The sequence below is a fragment of the Microcaecilia unicolor genome, chromosome 10 (assembly GCF_901765095.1).
Source record: "Microcaecilia unicolor chromosome 10, aMicUni1.1, whole genome shotgun sequence".
NCBI lineage: Eukaryota > Metazoa > Chordata > Amphibia > Gymnophiona > Siphonopidae > Microcaecilia > Microcaecilia unicolor.
This window is the reverse complement of record NC_044040.1, coordinates 91,078,265-91,106,146: the sequence shown is the minus strand read 5'-3', so window position 1 is coordinate 91,106,146 and position 27,882 is coordinate 91,078,265. Positions and strand designations below refer to the sequence as shown.

The 27,882-nt window shown below is 46.5% G+C and overlaps 1 protein-coding gene across 5 annotated transcripts in view; it reads right to left on the bottom strand.

The window, feature by feature from the left end:
- Positions 1–27,882, bottom strand: part of WEE2 (WEE1 homolog 2) — a 455,705-nt gene that overhangs the window by 394,528 nt on the left and 33,295 nt on the right. The window contains exon 2 of one of the 5 annotated variants that reach the window (XM_030216445.1): positions 20,686–20,988. The exons of the other annotated variants lie outside the window; for them this stretch is intronic. The gene's annotated coding sequence lies outside the window, so the exon portion shown is untranslated. The remainder of the gene's footprint in view (positions 1–20,685; positions 20,989–27,882) is intronic. 5 annotated transcript variants of the gene reach the window in all.

The window sequence follows — 27,882 nt, the reverse complement described above, 5'->3', positions numbered from 1 at the left end:
ATAATAGCTGCATGCAGACACCCATAAGGATAGGCCTGAAATTTCAAAGGACCGTTTCATAGCTGATTCCAGGCGTCGGTCCTGCAACTCCTCCTTCAACTGGGAGGGTAGTTCTCTGTCACAGCCGTGACTAGGGCATCCACTTTATAAGTACACTAGTAAAAAAGCCCCGTTTCTGATGCAAATGAAACGGGGGCTAGCAATGTTTTCTTCTGTATGCATGTCCCTGCCCTCTGGCCTCTCTCCCCTCCCCCCTCTGAGTCCTTCACTGTTACAGAGCCAGCGATTTGATTTCGTGCTCTGCTGTTTTCCTTCACTGACTGTGTTACAGAGAGGGCGGGGCAGACACTCATAGGGAAACCGGATATCTCGCCCCCTTCACACTTCCGGCTGGAGGCTTCATAGAACGTTGGTGTTGCTTTTTATAGAGAGAGATAAGTACATAAAGTAATGCCATACTGGGAAAAGACCAAGGGTCCATCGAGCCCAGCATCTTCTCCACAGCAGCAGCCAATCCAGGCCAAGGGCACCTGGCAAGCTTCCCAAACGTACAAACATTCTATACATGTTATTCCTGGAATTTTGGATTTTTCCAAGTCCGTTTAGTAGCGGTTATGGACTTGTCCTTTAGGAAACTGTCCAACCCCTTTTAAACTCTGCTAAGCTAACCGCCTTCACCACATTTTCCGGCAATGAATTCCAGAGTTTAATTACACGTTGGGTGAAGAAACTTTTCTCCGATTTGTTTAAATTTACTACACTGTAGTTTAATCGCATGCCCCCTAGTCCTAGTATTTTTGGAAAGCGTGAACAGACGCTTCACATCCACCTGTTCCACTCCACTCATTATTTTATATACCTCTATCATGTCTCCCTCAGCCGTCTCTTCTCCAAGCTGAATAGCCCTAGCCTCCTTAGTCTTTCTTCATAGGGAAGTCGTCCCATCCCCGCTATCATTTTAGTCGCCCTTCGCTGCACCTTTTCCAATTCTACTATATCTTTGAGATGCGGCAACCAGAATTGAACACAATACTCAAGGTGCGGTCGCACCATGGAGCGATACAAAGGCATTATAACATCCTCACACCTGTTTTCCATACCTTTCCTAATAATACCCAACATTCTATTCGCTTTCCTAGCCGCAGCAGCACACTGAGCAGAAGGTTTCAGTGTATTATCGACGACGACACCCAGATCCCTTTCTTGGTCCGTAACTCCTAACGTGGAACCTTGCATGACGAAGCTATAATTCGGGTTCTTTTTTCCCACATGCATCACCTTGCACTTCCTCACATTAAACGTCATCTGCCATTTAGCCGCCCAGTCTCCCAGTCTCGTAAGGTCCTCTTGTAATTTTTCACAATCCTGTTGCGAGTTAACGACTTTGAATAAATTTGTGTCATCAGCAAATTTAATTACCTCGCTAGTTACTCCCATCTCTAAATCATTTATAAATATATTAAAAAGCAGCGGTCCCTAGCACAGACCCTGAGGAACCCCACTAACTACCCTTCTCCATTGTGAATACTGCCCATTTAACCCCACTCTCTGTTTCCTATCTAACCAGTTTTTAATCCACAATAGGACATTTCCTCCTATCCCTTGACCCGCCAATTTCCTCTGTAGCCTTTCATGAGGTACCTTGTCAAACGCCTTTTGAAAATCCAGATACACAATATCAACCAACTCCCCTTTGTCCACATGTTTGTTTACTCCTTCAAAGAATTGAAGTAAATTGGTCAGGCAAGATTTCCCCACACAAAAGCCGTGCTGACTCGGTCTCAGTAATCCATGTCCTCGGATGTGCTCTGTAATTTTGTTTTTAATAATAGCCTCTACCATTTTCCCCGGCACCGACGTCAGACTCACCGGTCTATAATTTCCAGGATCTCCCCTGGAGCCTTTTTTTAAAATGGGCGTTACATTGGCCACCCTCCAATCTTCCGGTACCACGCTCGATTTTAAGGATAAGTTGCATATCACTAGCTCCGCAAGCTCATTTTTCAGTTCTATCAGTACTCTAGGGTGAATACCATCCGGTCCAGGAGATTTGCTACTCTTCAGTTTGCCGAACTGCCCCATTACGTCCTCCAGGTTTACCGTGAAGTCAGTAAGTTTCTCCGACTCGTCCGCTTGAAATACCATTTCCGACACCGGTATCCCACCCAAATCTTCCTCAGTGAAGACCGAGCAAAGAATTCAGTCTCTCCGCTACGTCTGTCTTCCTTGATCGCCCCTTTTATCCCTAGGTCATCCAGCAGCCCAACCGATTCTTTTGCCGGCTTCCTGCTTTTAATATACCGAAAAAATTTTCTATGTTTTTTTGCCTCTAATGCTATCATTTTTTCGTAATCCCTCTTGGCCTTCTTTATCTGCGCCTTGCATTTGCTTTGACACTCCTTATGCTGCTTCTTGTTATTTTCAGACGGTTCCTTCTTCCATTTTCTGAAGGCGTTTCTTTTAGCCCTAATAGCTTCCTTCACCTCACTTTTCAACCAGGCCGGCTGTCTTTTGGAGTTCGGTCTTTCTTTTCTAATTTGCGGAATGTGTATGGCCTGGGCCTCCAGGATGGTATTTTTGAACAGCGTCCACGCCTGTTGTACAGTTTTTACTCTCTCAGTTGCCCCCCTAAGTTTTTTTTTTACCGTTCTTCTCATTTTATCATAGTCTCCTTTTTTAAAGTTAAACGCTAACGTATTTGACTTTCTGTGTACAGTTACTTCAAGGTCGATATCAAAACTGATCATATTATGGTCACTGTTATCAAGCGGCCCCAGTACCATAACGTCCCTCACCAGATCATGCGCTCCACTAAGGACCAAGTCTAGAATTTTCCTTCTCTTGTCGGCTACTGCACCAGTTGCTCCATAAAGCTGTCCTTGATTTCATCAAGGAATTGTATCTCTGTAGCGTGTCCCAATGTTACATTTACCCAGGATAGTTGAAGTCACCCATTATTATCACATTGCCCATTTTGTTCGCGTCTCTGATTTCTTTATCATTTCTGTGTCTACCTGCTCATCCTGGCGAGGCGGACGGTAGTACACTCCTATCACCGTTTTTTTCCCTTTTATACGTGGAATTTCAACCCACAATGATTCAAAGGTGTGATTTGTGTCCTGCTGAATTTGTAATCTATCTGAGTCAAGGCTCTCGTTAATATACAATGCTACCCCTCCACCAGTCCAGTCCACCCTATCACTACGATATACTTTGTACCCCGGTATGACAGTGTCCCACTGGTTATCCTCCTTCCACCAGGCCTCAGTAATGCCTATTGTATCCAAATTTTTCATTTAGTGCAATATATTCCAACTCTCCCATCTTATTTCTTAGACTCCTAGCATTTGCATATAGACATTTCAGAGTATGTTTGTTGTTCTTATTTGCATGATGCTTAGTACCTGACACTATTGATGACATCTTTTGTCTGATCTTTAGTTGTATTTAAGGGCACCTGGTCTACCACAGTCTGTTGTGCAACCTCACTATCCAGAAACCCTATCTTCCCTGTTTGTGAGGTATCTTTGCAAAATACCTTTTCCCGAACCATGCGCTTTTGAGCGACTGTCGGCCTTCCCCCCATTTCTAGTTTAAAAGCTGCTCTATCTCCTTTTTAAATGCCGATGCCAGCAGCCTGGTCCCACCCTGGATAAGGTGGAGCCCATCCTTTCGGAATAGGCTCCCCCTTCCCCAGAATGTTGCCCAGTTCCTAACAAATCTAAAACCCTCCTCCCTGCACCATCATCTCATCCACGCATTGAGACTCTGGAGCTCTGCCTGTCTCTTGGGCCCTGCATGTGGAACAGGTAGCATTTCAGAAAATGCTACCCTAGAGGATCTGGATTTGAGCTTTCTACCTAAGAGCCTAAATTTGGCTTCCAGAACCTCTCTCCCACATTTTCCTATGTCATTGGTACCCACATGTACCAAGACAGCGGACTCCTCCCCAGCACTGTCTAAAATCCTATCTAGGTGATGCGTGAGGTCCGCCACCTTCGCACCAGGCACGCAAGTCACCAGGCGATCCTCACGTCCACCAGCCACCCAGCTATCTATATGCCTAATGATCGAATCACCAACTACAACAGCTGTCCTAACCTTTCCCTCCCAGGCAGCACTTGGAGACATATCCTCGGTGCGAGAAGATAGTACATCCCCTGGTGGGCAGGTCCTGGCTACAGGAGTACTTCCTACTTCACCAGGGTGATGCTCTCCTAGGAGACCTCCCTCCTCCAAGGTAGCACAAGGGCTACTAGACTGGAGGTGGGACTTCTCTACAACATCCCTGTAGGTCTCCTCTATGTACCTCTCTGTCTCCCTCAGCTCCACCAAGTCTGCTAAACGCGCCAAATGCTCCTCAAGTAGAGGGTATAATTGCCCCATTACCCTGACAACTTTTAAAGGCCCCTCGGGGTCAGCCCATTGAGCCGAAATAAGCTTTTGGATGGAGTCATGCAAAGGAAAGGCTCGAGCGGGCTTCTTAGTACTTGCCATCCTTGGATTACCAGAGGAGGCTTTGCCACTCCCAGGATCTTCAATAGAGAGGGCCTGCAGGGCATCAGAAATAAGCGCTGGCAGCTCGTCACGGTGGAAAATCCTCACCACAGTGGGATCATCTGGATCCGGTGGCAACGCTGCACCTTCCTCTGGCTCTTCAGACCACGAGGGCCTGCCAGACCCGTCAGAATCCTCACATCCCGACCACGGGGGGGGGGGGGGGGGGGGGGGAGAAGGGGGTGTGCCACTCTCTGAAGGGGAATTAACCCTTCTGCGCTTGTCTTGCGGCCCGCCGTCAGGGGAGAACACACCTGACGGCAATCCGAGGCCGGGCACCAGTGGAGGCAGAACAGTTAGCAAGGCCGAATGAGACCCCTGCAGAGAGCTCTTTTTAACATGAATGATTTATGCAGCAGTAACACAAACTCAGGGGAGAAGGGCTCGCCCTGGCCTCCCGGTTCCAGTCTGGGGCAAGAAGCTCCCCTTTTAGTCTCCACACGAGGCTCCCCTCCAGATTCAAACCCCTCCGCTTCAACGGGGGTTACGACATACTGCGCATTCAAAATGGCGCCAGCTCCACTGAGCGGTTAGAAACATCGCTCGCCATGCTCGGGCGGGCTCTGATGTCTGAAGAGCACAATTTACAGAGCCCTGCTGCTGATCTGCGCTTGCCACAACTGGAACAGCACTTAACCTCCGCAGCCATCGCCGAAAAACGGCGTAAAATTCAAAATGGCGGATTTGCGCCAAAAACATCCCAATTGCGGGCCCTCCCCGGAGGGGCTAGAAAACACTCTTACCTCTCCAGACAGAGTCTACAGAGCTCCAGTCACGCTGCACAATCAGAAGAAAGCCTCTTTTCTGGAATTGCAGCGCCAAAGCGTGACACAACTTTTTTTTTTTTTTTTTCAATGCTGTGAGGAAAGTTAGAGGCAACAGCAATAGAGGCAAATTTCCAACTCCAGAGGATCAGTAGAGTGGGAAAGGCAGGGAAAGGACGAACCAATGTACCTGCATCCACATCGGGGGCCGGGTAAGGCAGGGAAAGGGCGAACCTATGTGCCTTTAAAGTGGGCATCAGCCACAACACCCCTGCTACAACTGGCCAAAGCACAGGAGCCACCCCAGGCAGATTTCTGAAGGAGCTGAAAAAGCTGCATCCACCCTGCTGGGGAGATAAAGAATACTGAAGAGCCAGATGGATCTAGTTGGCCATGAGGCACTATGGTTGGCAGATGGAGCTAGTTGGCCATGAGGAACTATGGTTTTTCAGTGCTATCTCCCCCTGCTGGTTTATGGACATAACTCATACGTAATGGATTCATCTGCTTGATGACAAGGAAATGGCCACTAGAGACACCACTTTTAAGGTAAGATCCTTGAGAATAATTAGAAACTAACGACTCAAAAGGATAACAAACCAACAGCGAGAGAACCAGATTAAGATCCCAAGAAGGAAAAGAAGGATGCCTGGAAGGACACAAAACTAACTCCTCTCAGGAATCTAAGGATATCCGGATGACTACTCAGTGGTTTGCCCTTTACTCTGCCCCAAAAGGAAGCTAATGATGCCAAGGCCAAACCATCTTGAAGGAAATCCAAAACTTGCTTTATGGAAGCCTTTAAAGAATGAATTCCACGATTCTCACACCAGTCCTCGAAAATCCTCCAGACTCCCACATAAGCAGAAGTAGAACAACGAAGGGAAAATAGCATAGAGAGTTTATGACCTTCACCAAATAGCCATGCCTCCTTAACCTAGTACTTTCAAGAACCAAGCCCTAAGAAAAAAAATCATGCCGGATTTGGCATAACAACTGGCCCTTGAAATAAGATTCCATCCTCCTCTGGAAGCCAAAGCTCATGCTCTACAAGAATGCGCCTTAGATCTGTGTACCAGAGTAGTCCTGCATCTGTTGGTTTTGCTTTTCTGTATAAGCCAAGCATCCAAATGCTATCTCTTCAAGAAAGACAGTGACTAAGTCATAGGCATGGGAACACATGCACTGAGAGAACTTGGCTCATACCCAGAGTCCATCTTCTATCTAGGAGCTGAACAGAGATGGAATCTTATGGAAAAATTAAATAAAATATAGCATCCACAGCCACACAGAACAAAGAAAACAGACTGAAAAGCAGAAAACAGTGGAGAGAGTAGGTCTCTGGAGCTTGATCTAACAGAAAAAGTCAACTGGAGAAGAGCTAAGTATATACATGTTGAGGTAGTTTTTACGAGCCTTAGTTTGGGGGATGGTGGAGAGAAGCCTCATCTTCAGGAGCAAGGATACACAAGTTTAACAAGTGTAGATGTGACTATATATTACTAGTAAAAAAGGCCCATTTCTGACACAAATGAAACGGGCGCTAGCAAGGTTTTCCTGGAGAGTGGTGAGAGTGATTGTGCGACAGAGAGAGAGAGAGACTGGGTGCGAGTGTGTGAGAAAGAGTGTGTGCCAGAGTAAGAAAGTGAGGGCTAGGCAGAACTCCCTCCATCTCAACAACCGCACAGTAGCAATAGAGCAGAAGGAGAGAAAACAGCCAAGATCTCAGGAGCAAAGTCATCCTCAAACACCATGGAAACCCGAATGTGGAGTACCACAAGGATCACCGCTCTGACCAGCCCTTTTTAACTTAATGATGACACCTTTAGCCAAATCGCTATCCAACCAACCAAGGACTCAACCCGTACATCTATGCAGATGATGTCACGATGTACATCCCGTTCAAACATGATCTAACCGAAATCACAAATAAAATCAAGCATAGCCTCCAATAATGAACTCATGGGCGGACGCATTCCAACTAAAGCTAAACGCAGAAAAGACACAGTGTCTTATCCTATCCTCACAATACAAACAAACAAACCCAATACCACAAACACCCCAGATTACACCCCTCCGGTCTCTGACAGTCTGAAAATTCTGGGAGTCACAATTGACCGAAATCTCACACTTGAAGGCCATGCAAAAAATACAGTAAAGAAAATGTTCCACTCAATGTGAAAACATAAAAGGATCAAACCTTTCTTCTCAAGGAAAATATTCCGCAGCCTGGTACAATCAATTGTGCTAAGTCATCTAGACTACGGTAACACCATCTGTGCCGGATACAAAGAACAAATTATTAAGAAGCTTCAAACTGCTCAAAACACAGCAGCCAGACTCATATTTGGGAAAGCGAAATACGAAAGCGTCACACCCCTAAGGGAAAAACTACACTGGCTCCCTTTAAAAGAACGAATTGCGTTCAAAGTCTGCACCCTGGCCCACAGGGAAGCCCCGACCTATATGTCAGACCTCCTAGACCTGCCTACTAGGAATGCAAAAATATCAGCACGCACATTCCTCAATCTCCACTACCCCAACTGTAAAGAACTAAAATACAAATCCACATACGCAACCAGTTTCTCCTACATTTGCACGCAACTATGGAATGCACTACCGAAGGACATAAAAACAACACAAGATCTACCTACCTTCCGAAAGCTACTGAAAACTGACCTGTTCAAGAAGGCATACCATAAACATCCATCATAAATACCAAATAATAAGACTGAACATGAACTAGAGAAAACCGAACTCTTATTACTGACTGACCAACCACATTCCTATTAACGAATAAGCACTACCACTTTAATCCTCATGTCGGAAATGATTTCCCTATAGTTGATGACCTAACGTATGTTACAATCCAATCTATCACTCCGGAACCTATATGCAATACCATAATGTATTCTTCTTTACCATGCATGTACGCATCCTAATGTAATACCATATGTAACTGTTAGCCGGACATGGCAATCGTCATTACGGCAAATGTAAGCCACATTGAGCCTGCAAATTGGTGGGAAAATGTGGGATACAAATGCTACAAATAAATAAATAATAAATAAATAGCAGATACAGGAAGCCAACCGGCCTCCATACAAAAAGGAAAAAAAACAGCTGACTACTCTGCCAAGCCAACAGAAGAAAATCTGCAAGAATGCCCAACATCTTATGTTGGGGAGCTCCCAACTCAATAGGAAACCACCAGGAAGCGTGTAGGAGTCAGAAAAAAGATTAATGATCAGGCATAGCTGCCAAAAACATGTCTGACAGAGGGAATGAGAGATGGAACTGTTAGTCCTGGTGCACCATTCCCACATTGTAGGATCTCAGCTAGACAGGGTTAAACAGAACAGAGGAAGGATGTAAGAGAAATGCTGAAGATAGCAACCCTGGAAAGGCTAAGCCAGCGGGACGCAATAAACCGCTATAGAAGATAGGGCTGCAAGCAGCATGCTGAGATAGGCACTGTCAAGCCTTTGAATAATTTAGAGTTTGAGAATATCAGAGAGGAAAAACAACAAGAAGGCAGCTAGCTGCTTCAAATGGTGATAGAAATGAGGTCACTGAGGAGAGATCACAAAGGAGAAAAGAGAAAGCGAATCAAAATTCACTAATGGCAATATACACAAGCTGTGATAGCTAGCAAACTTGTACCAACACCTGAGAAAAGTATACCAATATATGAAGTATGAAGACAAATAAAATGGAAACCATTAGCCCACCAAAAAATGCTTTGGCTTGAAACAAGAGTTATAAATTCCATGCAAATGGCTGAGGAAAGACCACTGATACACCAGGTATGTAGAGAAACAAACTGCAAATTATGATCTCAGTAGGATCCTGGACAGAAAACTGTCCATGCAAAATACACAATAGCAAGTAACAAACATTACAGAAATTCCTCGATGTCTAATACTGAAGGAGGAAAAAAAAAAAACCCATATGGCTCCCCAAGGCAAAGAAGGTCCCCTGAGAATAGAGCCACAGAAACAGAAAAATACAAGAAACTCACGTGCTGTCACAATCTCCGGTGGACATACATTGTGCCTTTTCTAAAGTATAAAAACCATTTTTTAAAGAATGTGACAGAATAGGAGAATCATCCCCAAACTGTCCACTGGGCTACGGGGAATGTAACAGTTAAACAGATAGTGCTTTGCTACCTAACTGAGGGATAAGAGGAGATGAGCACCTAATGTAGCAGACTAAAGAAAGTAAGGAGATCTTCCAACCAGTGCATGCCTATTAACTCCACTGTATGCAAATCTTATGCATATTCATTAGGGGTATCCTGGAAACCTGACCTTTGGCTGCCATCCAGGACTGGAAGACCAACATAAGAAGTCCTGTAATCAACTACAGGGCTTTATGTAGTTCCAAATCTAACAGGCAGAGGAGGCAGAAAACAGACTGGGCCTTGTGCTGCCTCTGAACAACCCCAAGCAGTGTGATTGTTAGCAATAAAGTCAGATCCTCCACAGACCTGATTTAAGGGAGATACATGAACTTACTTTACAACACTATCTAACTAGTTACTGTACTTCAGTAAAAGTGTTACTTTACTTGTAAAGTACAGGAAAAGTGTTTTACTTTTACCAAAGCAAAAAATTTACGAATTTTTACTACTTTCACCTAGTTACTTCTGATGCTTGCAGTTAAAATTTAAAATAGAAAAAAAAAAATGAAAGTGCCAGAGACCTAAATGATGATTCTGAAGGAGTGGACGCCTAATGCTACCCGAATACTGCTGGACAACAGGACAACCTCATGTTTTTGTGCCTACTGATGGACGTATACTTATGCACTCTACCTCTGCTTTTGGCTGGTTAGCCACACCTTATACTACGCACTGGACATTTGTGCCTTATCCAGTTTTACTGTTTACTAACGAAAGAAGGTTGCTGTTTACTAATGTAAGGACAGAATGCAGGACTATTAGACATATAGCTTGTAACAGTAGTTTGCAAGGCCTATACAAGACCAGCTTGCATGTAGCAACGCGACCTTGGAGGGTTGCTGACACCCCCTGCATTCCTGAGCCGAACCTTATCTCCTGTGCTAGAAAGGAGCATTGTGTGTGTGTGAAGAATAAGCTGCTAAGTTTCGTTTTTCTTGCCAGTATCATTTCAGTGTTATGACGTGAGTATGTACTGGGACTACAATTTTGTACTGTAAGAACTACAAATGTTTACTGCGCTGCCAGTAGTGATGTGTAAGGGGCCAAATGCGCAGGCCCAGTAGGGAAGTATAAATGTAAGTGTCAGATGATTTATGACACACAGTGTCCCGAGACTACTCGGTGCTGTTCACTTGCTAGCAATAAAGTTGCCTTGTTTGGAACCAAAGTTTGCCTTTCGTCTCCTGATTCCCACCTGTTTCAATTCCACAGTAAAATGACACAGCAAAACATGTAACAGGATTTTGCTATTGCAAACCTTGTCACACAAAACAGTGGATCTCCTCATCTTAAATTTTGGTGTTCAGGGAATACAGCTATGAGTACAGTAGAGTTGCCCGAGCTTGTTGAACTGGTTACTAGTCTCCAGCCAAACAGAACAGTGATCAGTTCAGTCACTTTGAAGCACAGATGAAGCTGAAGCTGGTTACAATTCTTGGTGAACGCACATAGTCTTGTCACAACAATCTGCGGGACATCCCATAGGAAATTTTACACTGACGTGACTGTCCACTAGATGGATATTATTTGGCCTTAAGACTGAAGAGTTCCATACATTTGACATTCTTGCATCAATTCTTTAAGATTTGCCATCAGATGAAGAATAGTTAAGACCATAGGCAGTCGGTGGCCCAACTGTTTGGTGAGGCTAAAGGGGGTGGGGTTGGGACAGAGCTTAAACCCATAATTGTCACCCAGCATCAAGCACCCCTTCCTCCCACCCAACTAGCACCAGGCACCCCTCCCACCCAGCATCAGGCAGGCACCCTTCCCTCCCTCCCACCCAGCATCAAGCGCCAGGCACCCCACTCAGCATCAGGCCTTCCTCCTTCCCACCCACCCACCGAGCACCAGGTCCAGTTCCCGCCCCCCCCCCCCCCTCTGAAATTTAAAACTTGATACCTGTTTGGGGTTAAGGGAAGGCGGCGTCGGCAGCGACACAGCACGTCAGCACCAGTGAAACGCGTGCTGGCTCGGCGCGCCTTCAGCTTCCCTTCGTTCTGTCTCTCAAGCGCTGGTCCCGCTCAAGGGCAGGACCAGCGCTTGAGAGACAGAACGAAGGGAAGCTGAAGGCGTGCTGAGCCAGCACGCGTTTCACTGGTGCTGAACGTGCTGTGTCACTGCCGACGCCACCTTCCCTAACCCCGAGCAGGTATCAAATTTTAAATTTCGGAGGGGGGGCAGGAGGCGAAGGTCACAACTGGGCTGGGGAGGCTTAGACTCACCCAAGCCTCTTATACAGGGCGCCTATGGTTAAGATAGACAATGATTTCAATTTGTGAAAGTCCTCTCTGTAATTGGACAGCATGACAATGATAAAGATGATGAGGCAAGTGATGAATTAGCACTACTATTAATGCAAATGGTAATGATAAGCATTCTTTGCTATTAAGGAAGTATTTCGGACAGATTCCTTTAATCAATACCTGCAGACCTAGTTAAAGGCCTCAGTAATATTGTGGCCTGGCCCGATGGAACTTTATTAGACTGAACAATCCACTTGCTGACAGCGCAGTTGTTGAACACTTTTAGCTGTGGTGAATTAATAACTCACAAGCACACTCACATGAGTGAGAGTGACAGTCATTTTCAAAATTTAGTTTTACTAAAAGCAAAGTAGATTGAATTGGAGAGCAACAAAATTGTTGCAATAAAAAAGTGTTAATAGCTGCATTCACTGTAGTTATGGTACTTTTACTTTTTGCTCAAAATTATTATATTAGGCAGTAACTTTTTTTTTTTTTTTTATACTTTCAAGTAAAAAGTAAAGAACATATTAAAAATTTTTACTTAGTACTAAAATAGACATTTATTGGTACTTTGATCTAGTACTTAAACACTGGCTATATATACTGGATCCAGATCATCCTTTACTCAGTGCTAGACAAAATGTAAGAAAGTTTGTACCACAGCTGGATTCCTGTAGGAAGCAATGCCATATGGGGGTGGTCAGGGCAAGGGTGTAGAGAGCAGTGTTCAAGGTGTGGAAAAAATGAAGAGTGGGAGTTGTTGTGCCAAGGAGGGAGTACAACCAGAGGAGTGGGGGGAGGGAGAGAGAGGCCATCCAAGCTCACAAAATATGGCTGGGGAAGAGCCATAGCAGACTTCAGAAAGCTGGTGCATTGAGAGTACTATGGAGTGCTTGTGCAAGAGTGGGCTTTTAAAAAAAATGGCGGTCAGATAGCTATGCTGGGGTGAGTGATTAGAGAATTATAAGAGCATGTGCTGAGGGGTATCTGCTAAGGAACAGATTGCTAATTCCACGTTGACAAAATGTATGGAATCCAATTGTTGCAATGTTGGGGCTTCTTGCAAAGAGAGAGAGAGTGCAATACGTCTATAGCTGAAAGCACATTTATATCAGTGTGGTGGTATAAAAATATTAAAAACCCTAATTCTCATTCACATAAGTTACAGCATTTGGTAATTTATGGAACTGCCATTTTCCTGATGAATTGAAGTGCCGAGTTCAGATTCATAATTCTCTATGTATATGCTAATGCCTCAAAATTTTCTTTGATACCTATAGTCTTACAAAATATAACCAAAAGTTTTGCAATTTAACCTACATCTAATCAGCAAATTTGTAATTGACCAGAGTATATCATATTACAGGTTAACTGTAGAAAACAAGTGAGAATTTAAGATCATCTCTAGAACCAATGTTACAATTCACAACTGTATAACATATGTTGACATATATGCATAACGCATTACATTCCAGGTAATTGTTGAGATTAGCCTTTTGCAATCTTATAAACATCAGAATAGAAATATAAAAAAAAAACATGGAACAGTAGTATAAATGATACATAAGAGTAAAAAGGGTTTACGTTATCCCTGTTCCATGTGGCACAAAAACATTTTCAATATATGAACTAAAAAGCACAAAGCAAAAACTGAAGTCCAGGCCACAAAAAATTAATTTTTAGAAAACTCTGCTTTTATACTGCACATTTCTTTTTCACAGAGAAGTTAACCACATCAACTAATGTCACAAGTCCAAAGAATATAAAGAGCTGATGCACTTCCTCACAATCTGCTACTCTGGGCATGTCCATAAATTGTACACGGATGCAAATTTCAAGAACTAGTAGTCTGTTTAGATTAGAACATGGGCAGTGTAATATGAGTCAACAGCATAGTATTTTCTAATTCAATTGAGACAGCCATTATTCAAGAGGAAAATCATTAAAGTAATTCCAACTTGATCTTTCTGTAAGAACTCAAAATTTTATAGCGGCCTCTAGATTAGCTGATTTAGACACTCCAAATGGGAACTGCCGCCACCTCAAGAGTCACTGAAAAGGTGGCTTTCATAAAACAGTTTATGCATCAATGGTATTCCTTTCTGGTTACTTTACTGCCAAGAAATCTTCAAGATCTATGCCAATATTTGCAACCTCATTTGAGTGCACAGGACAGACATGAGGGCAATATTCCTTTATCAATACTACCTATGAATTTTGACTACTTTTCCTGCAGTGTTCTGTGCCACAAGTCCATTTTACTATGCCTCCAACTCCATCCAGTGGACCTTTTAATGTGCTATGGCAGAAAAAGTCCAGTCAATGCACAGAGGATGAGGTGTAGCAGTGATGGCTTGCCACCTGTGACAACGCATCAGGGTCCCTGGTCCATCATGAAACAGAGTTGCCAAATGTTTCTGCCATTTGACATTGCATCATTTAGCATTGTACAGTTAAAACTCAGTCACTCCAGATTTGTCAGAGTATTTTATCACTTATTAGAACAAAACATACTGTCCCTGCAGTAAAGATAAGTTGTCTACATACTGGGTAACAAGTACAGTAAACGGGAGAAGGAAAAACTTAAAGGAGAGAGGAGAAAACAAAAGAAGAGGGAGGGTTTACTCTAGGCTGGGCTGCCCTGGGTCCTTCACTCTGCTGCGTCCTGCCCCTTTGACAAAACTTTTTTCACACGTAGGCGGCTGCAAGAAAAGGAAGGATTCAAGGCATGACCCAGGCAGCATATGATCACTGCCTAAAGTTGAAGGACCGGATGGGGTGGGGGGTGCTGAGAGAGAAGGAGAGAGAGGGAACATACTGGAATCATGGGAGGGGGAAGGCAGAGCTGCCAGACTATGGGGGAGGGGTTTAAGAGATGCTGGACCCATGGTAGTGGGAGGGGGTTAGACAAGTGCTGGATCCATGGCAGAGAGGAGGGGATTAGAGTGATGCTAGACCTGTGGAGGGAGGGAAGTGAAGAGAAAGTTGCTGCAGACTTTACAAAAAAAAAAAAAAAAAAAAACACGACAGTGTCACAGCAGAGCTGGAGATTCACTGAATCCCTTGAAGGCCCTGATTGCATGCCACTTTTAACTGTCTGCCTCAGCATCTTCACTCCTGCTATTCTAGCATTTGAGGAACGCGCCATCAGATTGATCACGGGAACTCCCCAACGGGACGTGATCTGATCGAATGCTTGTTGAGTTCCCTCTTCCTAGATCCAGCTGGTTCCAGCTGAGAAAGTCCGACTTCATGTTCAGGACTCCCGCGATGTGCACCACCGACGGGAGGGAATGGTGCTTCTACACCAAAAGGCAAAGGGAGGAGGCTACTTTGCAAACTGTGCACTCCTGGTGCCTCTGTCTGTTGACATATGCTACTACTGTCGCATTGTCAGATAGAACCCTGACCGACTGCCCCTGAAGAAGGGTCTCGAAGGCCTGCAGCGCCAGGCAGATTGCCTGTAAGTTCAGAAGATTTATTGGCAAAGCCGCCTCCACCGGGGACCAGTTGCCTGGGCCGTCAGACCAAGACAATAAGCACCCCAACCAGACAGACTGGTGTCTGTGGTCACCACGAACCAATCCTGTCTCTCAAGGGGCATCCCCCTTTGTAGGTTTCTTCGACAGGAGCCACCAGCGCATGGCAACACACACACACACGTGGACACCAAGGGATTCGAATCGCATAATCCTCAGAGAGGGGTAACCAACAGCTGAGCAGGTACCACTGCAGAGGACCCATATGGCTCCTGGCCCACAGAACCATGTCCAACGTTGCTGCCATCGATCCCAGAACCTGCACGTAATCCCAAGCTCAGAGCCGGAGCCTGCAAGCTTCTCAGAAGAACACTCTGTCCTCCCGGGTGTCAAAAAGGACACCCAGGTATTCCAAACACTGCAACGGAGTGAGATAACACTTCTGAAGGTTGACTATCCAACCCAGAGAGCAAAGCAGTCGAAGTGCTATCTCAGTAGCCCGAACACTTTCATGGGATGGTGCGCTAACAAGCCAGTCGTCCAATACGGGTGCACTTGAATGCACAGAGCCCTAAAAAGGCTGCAACGACCACCATAATCTTGGTGTGTGGTGCTGTTGCCAGACCGAAAAGCATGGCTTGGAACTGGTAACACTGTCCCAGTCCCACAAAGCGAAGGAAACGCTGATGCGGTGGCCAAATGGGTATATGCAAATACACCCCTTGAGGTCGAGAGCGGTCAAGAACTCTCCTGGTTGAACCACCGCCAACACGGAGCACAGAGTTTCCATACCCACAGAGTCTTGACGACAGACTTGAGATCGAGAACAGAGCGGAAAGTTCCTCCTTTTTTGGGAATTACGAAGTAGATGGAGTAGCAACCCTGGCCGATCTCAGCAGGCAGCACCGGAGCTACAGCTCCCAACCGCAACAGCTCAGAGAGTGTCTCCAGAACCACCACTCGCTTGACAGCAGCCTTGCAGGGAGACTCCAAGAAAAAATCTGGTAAGGGGCGGGAAAACTCTAGCTTGTAGCCGTCTTGAATAACTTCCAAGACCCATTCGTCTGAAGTGACCCTGACCCACTCGTCCTGAGCAAAAGAGAGAGAGACAGGCTACCCCCAATTGTTGGAAGGTGATGGGCCAAGACTCCATCATTGTGCCCCTCTATTTCCCTGCTTTCATCTGGGAGCCGAGGCGACTGAACGATGGTCACCCCAAAAGGACTGCTGTCTCTGCTGGAAATGAGGGTGCTGAAAGGCTCCAGACCAACCGGGCCTATAGCACTTGGCCTCCTGGAAACAGGGGCGGGCTGACTTGGAGGTCGTCTTTACAATCCCATAGCTCTTTCACAATCTTTGAGAGATCATTGCCAAAAAGAGGAGCTTACCTAGAAATAGTAACCGGGCCAAGCGAGACTTAGAGGCGACATCCGCCACCCAATGCATCAACCAGACCCACCACCGGGCTGATACCACCAGGGAAATCTCTTTAGCCGAAGTTCAAAGAATATCAGAGAAAATCTGCTAGATCCGCCAACCTGGATTCTAAGCCAGCAGGCTATCAATGATCTTGTCCACAGAGGAAGCCTTCTGGTCCCAGGAAAGACAAGCCCATGTTGCGTAAGACCCGCAGACGCCTACAGGCACAAGGAAGCCACTTCAAAGGCCAACTTCAAAGCCGACTCCAGCTTTCGGTCCTAAGGATCCCGAAGAGCCATGCCTCCCTCCACCAGCAAGGTGGCCTTTTTTTGCAACTGCCATGATTAAGGAGTCCATGATCAGCATACGCAGGGAGTCCAAATTCTCCAGGTGCAAAGGACAAAGCCACACCATAACTCACACTACCCATAGGCTTGCCTCCAGCATGTCCCACTGTGCCGTGATGAGGACCCTCATGGATATGAAAGAATTTGGAGGGGGTAGACACCGCGGGAGGCGCAGAATCCGGAGGGGAAATGTTTAACACCTGCAGCACCTGAACAATAAGAGAAGGGAGCTCCTCCTTACGGAACAGCCACACCGCCATTGGGTCATCCCTGTCTCCCAGCGGCAGCTCCCCCTCTTTCAGCCCGTCAGAGGGAGCCTACAGGGAGTCCCCTGACAAATGGCCCAGACAAATCCTCCTCAATGCCTCTTAGGGAGACTTGGAGGCATGACAGGCCAGGGGCCCTGACGGCCAGACAGTGGAGCCTCTGCTGCAGGTTCCCCTGCAATCTTCAATAAAAACACCCTGTGCATGAGAAGCACAAACTCCGGCGATAAAGCAACTGCCGCAGGCTCAGCTGCCACTGAGGAAGGGCCAGATACACCCATCTCTGCCATAACAGAAGGCAGGGCTGGCTGTGGTCCCGCCGCCACGGAACCAACAGCATGGGGAGTAGAAAAAATGGCACCAGTTGAGGCATGCATTGGGCTCACAGGCAGCGTTCCTGCCAAAGATGCTATGGCGGAATCCACACACTGCTTTAGAACACTCCTCACAAGAACCCGATGATGGAATATAAGACTGCCAGAGTCGGTGTTCAGACATAGGTGGAGCTCAGTGCAGAAGTTTGGGAGGGAATCCTAATGCCCACTACCAGCTTGTGCCTTCCTCAGCTCCAGGAAGGCTGGAAGCTCTTTCTGGCTTGGGGATGGATGGCAGTGTGTGTGTGTGTGACAGAGAGAGTGGGACTGGGTGCGAGTGTGTCTGTGAGCATGAGAGTGTGCGTCAGGGCCCCCCCTCCCAGTTCCAGGGTCCCTCCTCCCTCTGAGTTCCAGGGTTGTTGTCCCCCTCCCTCCGAGTTCCAGGGTCGTCCCCTCCCTGCCTCCCTCCGAATTTCAGGGTCCCCTCCCTCCCCTGCATTCATCCAAATGCAGGCAACGTCCTCTGTGCCCTGCCCCCTCCACCTCCCTCCGAGTTCCAGGCCCCTCTCCCTCCCCCCTCCGACTTCCAGTGTCCCCCTCCCTCCCATTTCCAGGGTCCCCCCTCCCTCTGTCCCAGATCCAGGGTCCCATGGAACTGGGAGGTAGGGGGGACGGAGAACGTTGGAGGAGTGACGTCAGCAGGTGGTTACAATCCCAGTGAGACACATTGGAATGTTGGAGGCAGTGGCGTAGCAAGGGAGGGGCACTCCGCTCCCGCTGCTCCCACCCTACCTTTAAAAAAAAAAAAAAAAAAAGTCAGTGAAGCTGCGTGGAAGGCAGCGCCTCACGTCTGCCCTGCTTGTAAAAGAAGTAGATCTCCGCCTCGTCGTCGGGCCTCACTGTGTCCCGCCCTCAGGGAAATAGGAAGTTACCTCAGAGGAGGGCGGGACACAGTGAGGCCCGACGAGGAGGAGGAGATCTACTTCTTTTACAAGCAGGGCAGACGCGAGGTGCTGCCTGCCACGCCGCTTCACTGATTTTTTTTTTTTTAAGGCAGGGTGGTGGCAGGAGAAGAGGGCTGTCGTCTCAACGGAGCTGGTAGGCGAGGCAGGTCGGGGTGCCCAGATGCGAGAAGGGGCCATGCCTGGGTCAGGTGGGAGAAGTGGCTGGGGCTGAAAAAAAAGGGAGAGAGAAAGGGCAGACGGCGGATGGAAGGGGGGGGGGGGGGAAGAGGGCAGACGGGGGCAGATGGAAGAGCAGAGAGGGCAGACCCTGGATGGCAGAGAGAGAACAAAGACAGATGCTGGATGGAAGACAGTGAAAAGAAGATGAGGAAAGCAGAAACCAGAGACAACAAACTGTAAATAAAATATATTTTTTTATTTTAGGATAAAGTAGTATTGTAGCTGTGTTAATAAATGTTTATAATAGAACATGTAAATAAGGTAATCTTTTTATTGGACTAATTTTAATACATTTTGGCTAACTTTCGGAGAACAAAACCCCATTTCTCAGGTCAGGATAGGATACTGTAACAGCATTATACTGTATTGACCCGAGGAAGGATGTTTTGGCCTCCAAAAGCTAAATGTATTAATCCAATAAAATGGTATTCATTTTCTATATTTATTTTATTTCTATTTGTTAATTTGTAAAGTGGTGATTGGTTCTTGTTAGTTTTTTTTCAAATTTACATCTGCTGTCTTTATATTTTGCACAGTACTAGGGGACATTTTCTGTTTCTGTGGTGTTGCATTGTATGCAAAGTCTGGCATCTTGGGGGTTCAGTTTAATTTTTGTCTAAATAGAAAGTTTATTATTACTTACTAGTATAAAAGACCTGTTTCGGTAGGCAATGAAACGGGCGCTAGCAAGGTAATCCCCCCCCCCCCCCCCGCAGCATCCCTCCTGCACCCCCTGCAGCCACCCATCTGGTCTCAGGACCCCCTCCCCACCAACCCTCCTCTCCCCCTGCAGCCATGCATGTGCAGCAGCCCTCCTCTCCCTGCCCTCCCTGCAGCCACCCATGTCCAGCAACCCGCCCCTACCCCCCCCCCCCCCTTCGGGCACATCAACCCCCTCGCCACCCGCAGCCACCAATACTAACGCTGTCTGGCCGCTGCTGCATCTCCTGTTGAGCAGCAGCGGCCGGTACAAAAAGAAAAAAGCCAAAAAAAGATTTTAAACCTGAAACATGGCTTCGTAGACAGCCATCTTGCATTGGCTGTCGTCTCTGCAGCTGCTCCTCCTCTCCCCTCTGACGTCGCTGCGCTCCTCCAGGGCCTTCCTGCAGGGGCAGTGACGTGGCGGGGAGAGGAGAGGAGGATCGGCTGCAGAGACGACAGCCAATGCCAGATGGCTGTCTACGGAGCCGCGTTTCAGGTTTAAAATTTTTCTTTTGGCTTTTTTCTTTTTGTACCGGTTGCTGCTGCTCCACAGGAGAAGCAGCAGCAGCCGGACAGTGTTAGTATTGGCGGCTGCGGGTGGCGCATCGGTGCTTGGTTGTTGGGGGCACTGAGAGCTGATTCGTAGGCTACTCCTCCCCCTGCCTGGCTCGCGGTTTTGCAGGGCAGGGGATTGGTTGTTGCGCCGAGGGGGGGCACTGACAGCTGTTTCCCAGGCAGGGGGAGGAGTAGGTACTCCTCCCTTTACCTTGGAATCAGCTGTCAGTGACATCACTGATGTCAGTGCATTCTAAACTGCCTAGCAGACCACCTCCGAGGGAGGCACGGTCCCAGGCACATTAGAATGTTGAAGGTGAGAATTATTATATAAGATTCTATAGTGGACTAGGGTGTATCTGTGTTTGTGAAAAAGACATGGCTTTCAGTTGGCATTGACTGTGCAGGATCGATGATCTGTACTATTCTGTCTGGTTTCGTTTTACAATAGTGAATTGATGTTCTAGTGCTCACTGTAGTGTTTAAGATGCTTTCCTTTTCCTTGTGTGATTCGCAGAAATGACTGCTTACGGTATGGTAGAATTGCTCTATAGGTGTCAGGTTTCTCGCAGAACCTCTGGGTAGTGAGCCCTTGGACCACTGCCGCAGAGCGACAGCAGCAGGACAATCACCCAAACACAAGACAAGGTAAAATAGACGTACCGTCAATCCCAGACCAGGAACCACCGGACAGGAACTGCAGCTGAGGCAATACATGCTGGGGTCTCTAGGCAGGCGGCAGACAGTAGAAAAGTCCAAAACCAAGCCGGGTCTCTAGGCAGGCGGCCGACAGTAGAGTAATCCAAAACCAAGCCGGGTCTCTAGGCAGGCGGCCGACAGTAGAGTAATCCAAAACCAAGCCGGGTCTCTAGGCAAACAGCAGACAGTAGAATAATCCAAAACCAAGCCGGGTCTCTAGGCAGGCGGCAGACAGTAGAATAATCCAAAAGGCTAGCAGGGTCAAAGCTGAAAACAGGAAGAAGCACTGCAACTAACTCTCATCAAAGGAAAACTCCTCTGAGGACCTCTGTTGCAAAGGCAAACCAGAAAGTTCCCAGGTGCTTGATAAAGGCACTCCCAGCTGAGGTCATGAAGAAGGGTGAGGCTTGACAGCAAAGCATGGCTTGCAAGAACAGGATCCCGAACCTGATCTGGGACTCAGGATTTTCCCCCAGGCTTCAGGATTTTCCAGCCGGCCAGACTTGACTGGAGCTACCCCAAAGCAAGCCCAGCATGGAATATGGTCAAGTCCTGAGTGTTTTGTATTCTCGGCATGCCTCTCCAATCGGTTCAAAACTCTGCTGCCCGTCTCGTCTTCCGCCAGGGTCGCTTTACTCATACTACCCCTCTCCTCAAGTCGCTTCACTGGCTCCCTATCCGTTTTCGCATCCTGTTCAAACTTCTTCTACTAACCTATAAATGTACTCACTCTGCTGCTCCCCAGTATCTCTCCACACCCCTTCCCGTGCACTCCGCTCCATGGATAAATCCTTCTTATCTGTTTCCTTCTCCACTACTGCCAACTCCAGACTTCGCGCCTTCTGTCTCTCGCTGCACCCTACGCCTGGAATAAACTTCCTGAGCTCCTACGTCTTGCCCCATCCTTGGCCACCTTTAAATCTAGACTGAAAGCCCACCTCTTTAACATTGCTTTTGACTCGTAACCTGCCTCCACCCTGTACACAATAATTGATTTGATTACAATCTAATAGACAAAAATAAAGTAAACTCTTTGAGCAGGGACTGTCTTTCTTCTATGTTTGTGCAGCGCTGCGTATGCCTTGTAGCGCTATAGAAATGCTAAATAGTAGTAGTAGCCTAGTACTAGATTTTGGAGGAGGGTGTTATAAAATGACCGGCCCCGGGTGTCAACTACCCTAGCTACGCCACTGGTTGGAGGAGCAAATTATTATATTAGATGTGCTAACTATATATATACACACACACATCTTAATCATTGTAGAATTTAGATTCCCTAATAAAGGTTTCATTTACTTATTACGAATCTAAAAGAATCCACGGTAATTATTGGGTAGTCTGTGTCAGTGAGACAGGCTGTAAATCCATACATATTTACGGAGACAAAAAAAGAAAAGACAACAAATAAAATGGCACCCCATCCCAGTCGCACAGTCATCTTGATCCCCCCCCCCCCCCCCCCCCCCGCCAAAGAAGCCAGATTCTATAAGCTGTGAAAATACTAGTAAGCCCAAATACAAAATTAGAAAAAAAGATGTACATTAAAAAAAAAAATCAAATATCCATGAGCATGTCCCCCTTTCCTTTCACTTCCATTCATGAGCAGCTGCCCCCTTTCCCTCCTTCTCATCTGCAGCTTGCCCCTTCTATCCCTCCCATCATGGGCCTACACTGGAACACAGTCTAGTGGCCTCTTTGAGGCAGGAAAGACCACCACTCTTTTCTGCTCGCTGCCACCACTGCTTCTTGAAAATAGCTGCCAAGACTTCAAGCAGTGGCCAGACTTGCGTGACGTCTCAGCAGCCATTTTCAAGAAGCGGTGGTAGCGGGGAGGTCAGCATCAGTTGGCAGAAGAGCTGATTTCTGCCCCGAAGAGGCCACTAGACCACCAGGGTGCGCTACAGTAAGCTAGGGGGGGGGGGGAGAGAAGGTAAGCCTGTCCACCTGCCCGCCAACCTGCCAGCCAGCCAAAAACCCAAACGGGCTGGCTGGGAAAAAAAAAACGTCCAGATCCCCGACAGTCCCCTGAAAAGGAGGACATGTCCAAGGAAATCAGGACAAATGGTAACTCTGTCCCCAACACCATCTCTGACATCTACACACACACACACACAAGGAAAAATGCATCTTTTTCTAATTTATTTCTTTGTTGTTGTGCTACATGCAAGGTCTATCTCTATGGCGAATCTCTTCTCAACTATATATTCAGTCAGCTTAAACCAAAGTATTCCACTACCAGAGAAGACTCCAAACTCTTACTCCAAATGTTCTCTAATATGATTGATCACAAAATAAGGAAAAACAAACTCACAGTGAGATGTGATGATGAAATAAAGGCTCTTACAGTTCGAGTCCATTCTGTGACCGAGAGGGGGCTGAGCAGGGAACAGCTACACACTGCTAATAATGGGTAAATACTGAAGGGGTGAAAAATTACCATGAAATGCTAAAGCTTGGGAAACAAGCAGTAGAATTACTGCCTCAAATAAGTAGCCCCTGACAGCTGCCTTCCAGAGAGCTACAAAGGCAGGCAACAGGCAGCCAGGAGTTCAGAGCGAAGGGGGAAAATCTGCTCCTCCCAGCATGCATAGGGCAGCCAAGCAAACCAGAAAGGGTATAAAGCAGAGTTTCCCAATATGTGGTACATATTGGTACACAAGGGGTATAAGGGGTATACAAGACTTTCCCAGGGGTATGCTGTGTACGGCCTCTGGCAAAAAAAAAAAAAACCACACACAAACGCAACTCAATTACTCCCTCTTGACAGTGGCGTTCCTAGGGTGGCTGACACCCGGGGCGGAACGTCAATGCGCCCCCCCCCCCCCAGCGAAAGGACACCCCCCCCGGGTGCATTTTTACCTGCTGGGGGGGGGGGGGGGTGCCGCGCGCCTGTCGGCTCCGCTCGTTGCATGCTCCCTCTGCCCCGGAACAGGAAGTAGCCTGTTCCGGGGCAGAGGGTGCACTGAACAAGCGGAACCGACAGGCGCGCGGCACCCCCCCCCCAGCGGCGTGCACCCAGGGCGGACCGCCCCCACCCCTTGGTACGCCACTGCCTCTTGATCCCTTCTTTCGCTGTCAGACTTCTCTCCCTTTTGCTCCTCTAATGTGCAATAGAATTTCCTCCCCCCCACCTTTTCAAAGATGTCAGAGTTGCCAGCAGCGGGAAGAGATTCACAATGCACTGCTCGTGCTGACATCGGAGCCTTCTGTTTGATGCAACTTCCTGTTCCCACACAGGCAGAAAGGTCAGATAGAAAGCTCTGATGTCGACGTAAGGAAGCAGCATGTTGTGAATCACTGCCCACTGCCAGCGATCTCTAAAACATCTTAAAAAAAAAAAAAAGGTATGGGGTGGGAGTAGGGAGGTATGATCATGAAACAGAGAAGGAACAAAAGGGACAGAAGGCAGACTGTGGGAGGGGGGAGAAATGCAGGACCGATGGTGGGTGGAGAAAGGGATAAGGAGAAAAGATGGACCAATGGGTGAGAAGGACTGGAAGGAGGGAGAAGGAGAAATGGTGGACCAAGAAAGATGAGGAGAAAATTTAAAAGCAGGGGGGAAAGGGGTCCAGTTTAATAGTCTTCTATTCATAAAAGAAATCCCTCCCCCTCACTTTCAACTACCTAGTAAAACTACTGTTATAATTAATAGCATTATGCAATAAATTCTTCTATGTGTGCGTGGAGTTTGGATATTCTACAAGACTGGTCAGAATCTCAATATAAACCTTATCAATAGAAATCAAACAAAATAAAACATGGAAAAGAAAATATGATACCTTTTTTATTGGACATAACTTAGTACATTTCTTGATTAGCTTTCGAAGGTTGCCCTTCTTCCTCAGATCGGAAATAAGCAAATGTGCTAGCTGACAGTGTATATAAGTGAAAACATTCAAGCATTACTATGACAGTCTGACAGGGTGGGAGGAGGGGGGTGGGTAGGAAGTATGCATGGGGACATCAAAGCATATCATTGATATTCTAACAGGGTGGGTGTGGATAGGTGAGGGGAGGGTGATCAACAGAGACATACAGCTTTATGGTTTATAATGGGCTAGGAACCCCAGATCCTTGTTAAGTCCTTTCTGTTGGGTGTTAAAATATTCAATCATTCTGACTTCAAAGGTCTTACGTTCTTGTATGGTTTTAAAGTTACATTTGAGGATTCTCACTGTGAAGTCACTGGTACAGTGTCCCGGTCCTGCAAAATGTTGACCAACAGGAGTGGGAACCCTGCTGGCACCAGTATTGTTCATATGATGTCTATGTAAATTGAATCCTGTCCTAAGCATCTGGCCTGCCTCTCCAATATAGCATCCTTCGCCACATTTTCCACACTGAATGATATACACCACATTGGAAGATGAGCAAGTGAAAGATCCCCCTATGTTGAATATCTTTCCCCTGTGGATGACCTTGGGGTCCCGTGAAATATCTTGGCATAGTCCGCAACTGGATAAATTTCCGATCTGAGGAAGAAGGGCAACCTTCGAAAGCTAATCAAGAAATGTATTATGTCCAATAAAAAAAGGTATCATCTTATTTTCTTTTCCATGTTTTATTTTGTTTGATTTCTATTGATAACCTTAAGAGTGGACTAACACGGCTACCACACTCCTCTACTTAATATAAACCTTGAAGCTCCAGTTCTGTAACAAACTCCATATTCCCCAACAATTAAGCTATCCCCCTTACAACTCACCACACAAAAACACATTCAAATTATGATCTCAAGAACAACATATGCTCCTTCCACTGCCAGATATTTTGTTTAAAGCAGATGGGTTGGGGGGGGTTTTTATGTGGAGACTCTACCGCAGAGTACTTCTCAACCCAGCCCTTGGAGCACACCCAGCAAGTCAGATTTTCAGGATATCCATAATGAATATGCATGACATAGGTTTGCGTATCACGGAGGTAGTGTATGCAAACCTCTCTCATTCACTGTGGCAATCCTGAAAACCCAACTGTTTGTGTGTGCTCCAAGGACTGGATTGAGAAGCACTGCTCTACAGGATGAGGAGACCCCATTAATTCTGAGCATTTTTGTTTCGTTTCAAACAGGCCAAAACAGATTGCAAAAAGACACTTTGTAAAAAGCCACTCAAACTCTATATAGAAAACTTACCAAACCATAATAGCCCTAACCCACCTATGAAAAGAGAGGCCCTAGAGCACTGATATACCTGTTATTGGGAAACTGGAACAAAATGAACTTTTAAGATTCCTACACAGAACTACATGCCAACAAATTCCTTCATCTCAGTTGCAGATTGAGAACATAACTCTCACTTGATAGAAAATAAAGGACCACAAAAAAAAACATGCAGACAAAAACTGAAAGTACAGATAACAGACTGTACGTTGTCAAATACCTGAGAAACAGAAAAATGCAAGACCTCTTGCACAATGAAAGAATAAAGCCGACAGTTTCCTCAACATGGACCTAATTCAATCACTAAACTAAAAATAAAATAATTTTTCCTTTTGCTGTCTGGTGATTTTATTATTATATTCATCGTGTTCACAATCTCTGGTTCTGCATTCCTCTGTCTGTGCTCAACTGTTTCCAGGGCTTCCTTTCCATTTGCTATTTTTTTTCTCAGTTCCTGCCCTATGTCAGTTGGCATTGCTGTTTCACTTTTTTTCAAATTCTTGTACTTCCTCAAATCCAGTTCTCTGCCTGTGTCATCCCCCCCCCCCCCCCCCCCCCCCCCCCCCCAGCATTTCTCCCTTCTTCCCTTCATGGACAGCATTTCACTCACTTTCCCTCTCTATTATTGTCTCTCCTCCTCCCTGCCCCTTCCATCCCCCCCAGGTCCTGTCTCTCTCCTCTCCACTACCTGCGAGTGTACAAACTTTGTTGTGGTTGCTGGCAGTGATTAGATCAGGCCTTCCATTGGCTGCCCTAAGGCTTTCCCTCGGTTACATCCAGTGCATTTTTTCTAGCAAAAAAGGTGCTGGTACTCAAATGCTAGGCCACCCTTCAGGGACAGGGTGATCACTGAGGGACCCACTCCACAATAGCCAGGCCCCCTGCAACCAGTCACAAAATCTAGGACAAGGCAGAATTGGTGTGTAGAGCCTGAGCTCTTTCATTAAAACTTGGGGTCCATGGGTCAATTTTAGCAGACAATGGAAAAGGTGCCGGTACTCAGTACCCCCTCAAAAAAAGCCCTAGTTACATCCCATCCATACAGCAAAAGGAAGTTGAGACATAGGGAAGGACGCCAAGGACTTCAAGCAAGCCTACACAAAGGACTTGACTTAAATTAAGATCCTTCTGCGCCTCCCGGATCTGACCTTATAACAGAACCTGAAATACGCTTCCTCTTTTACCCCTTTTTGGATTTCATCCCTCTTCCAGCTATCATTATACATTCTTCCTTAATTACAACACACTATCTGAATTTACACCCTCTTCCCACTCCCTACCTCTACCACCTTCCTTACCCACTTTTATTGTCCACCTCTTTATATACTATATTCAGCTGTTTTATCCATTTTGTGTTATCTTGTAAACCCGTTATATTTGTAAGCCGCATTGAACCTGCTAATAAGTAGGAAAGCGAGGGGGAAAATTGTTACAATACAATACAAGGCTGAGCAGAGGAAGGCATAATCTAATTGCTGCGGATGACTGCAACAAGTTTGTAGACTAGTGGTGGAGAGGATAGAGAGGCTATGCTGGCCCGAGGGGGAAGATTTATTCTATTTGGGATGGCACTTGCTTCCCCATGGTTAACACCCATGAGGATAAGTCCCTTAGGAAACAGAACAAACCTGAGGAGTAGGGTGTTTCCAGATTCCCCAAATCTCTGGTAGTTGATCAAGGGATGGAGTAGCCTCTGGGGTAGGGATTAAAACATGGGAAGAGAGGAGGAGCAGGGCTGGGAAAGGTAGAGAGAGGAAGTGTCCCAGCCCATGCAGAGAGCCACTAAAAACCCAAATGCTGAAGAAGGGTCCCAGGACATGGACAGCTAGTGAGATGTTGAAGGGAACAGCCCCAAACAGCAGATAAAGACTTGGACGTGGAAATTAAGTTTATGATTATTTTCTTTTGACTATATTTTTTGTTCAAGTTCTGAGGACATTTTGAGTTTATTTTGCCTAGGGCAGTAGCAGGCAGACCAGTGTGATAAAATGGAACACTGCATG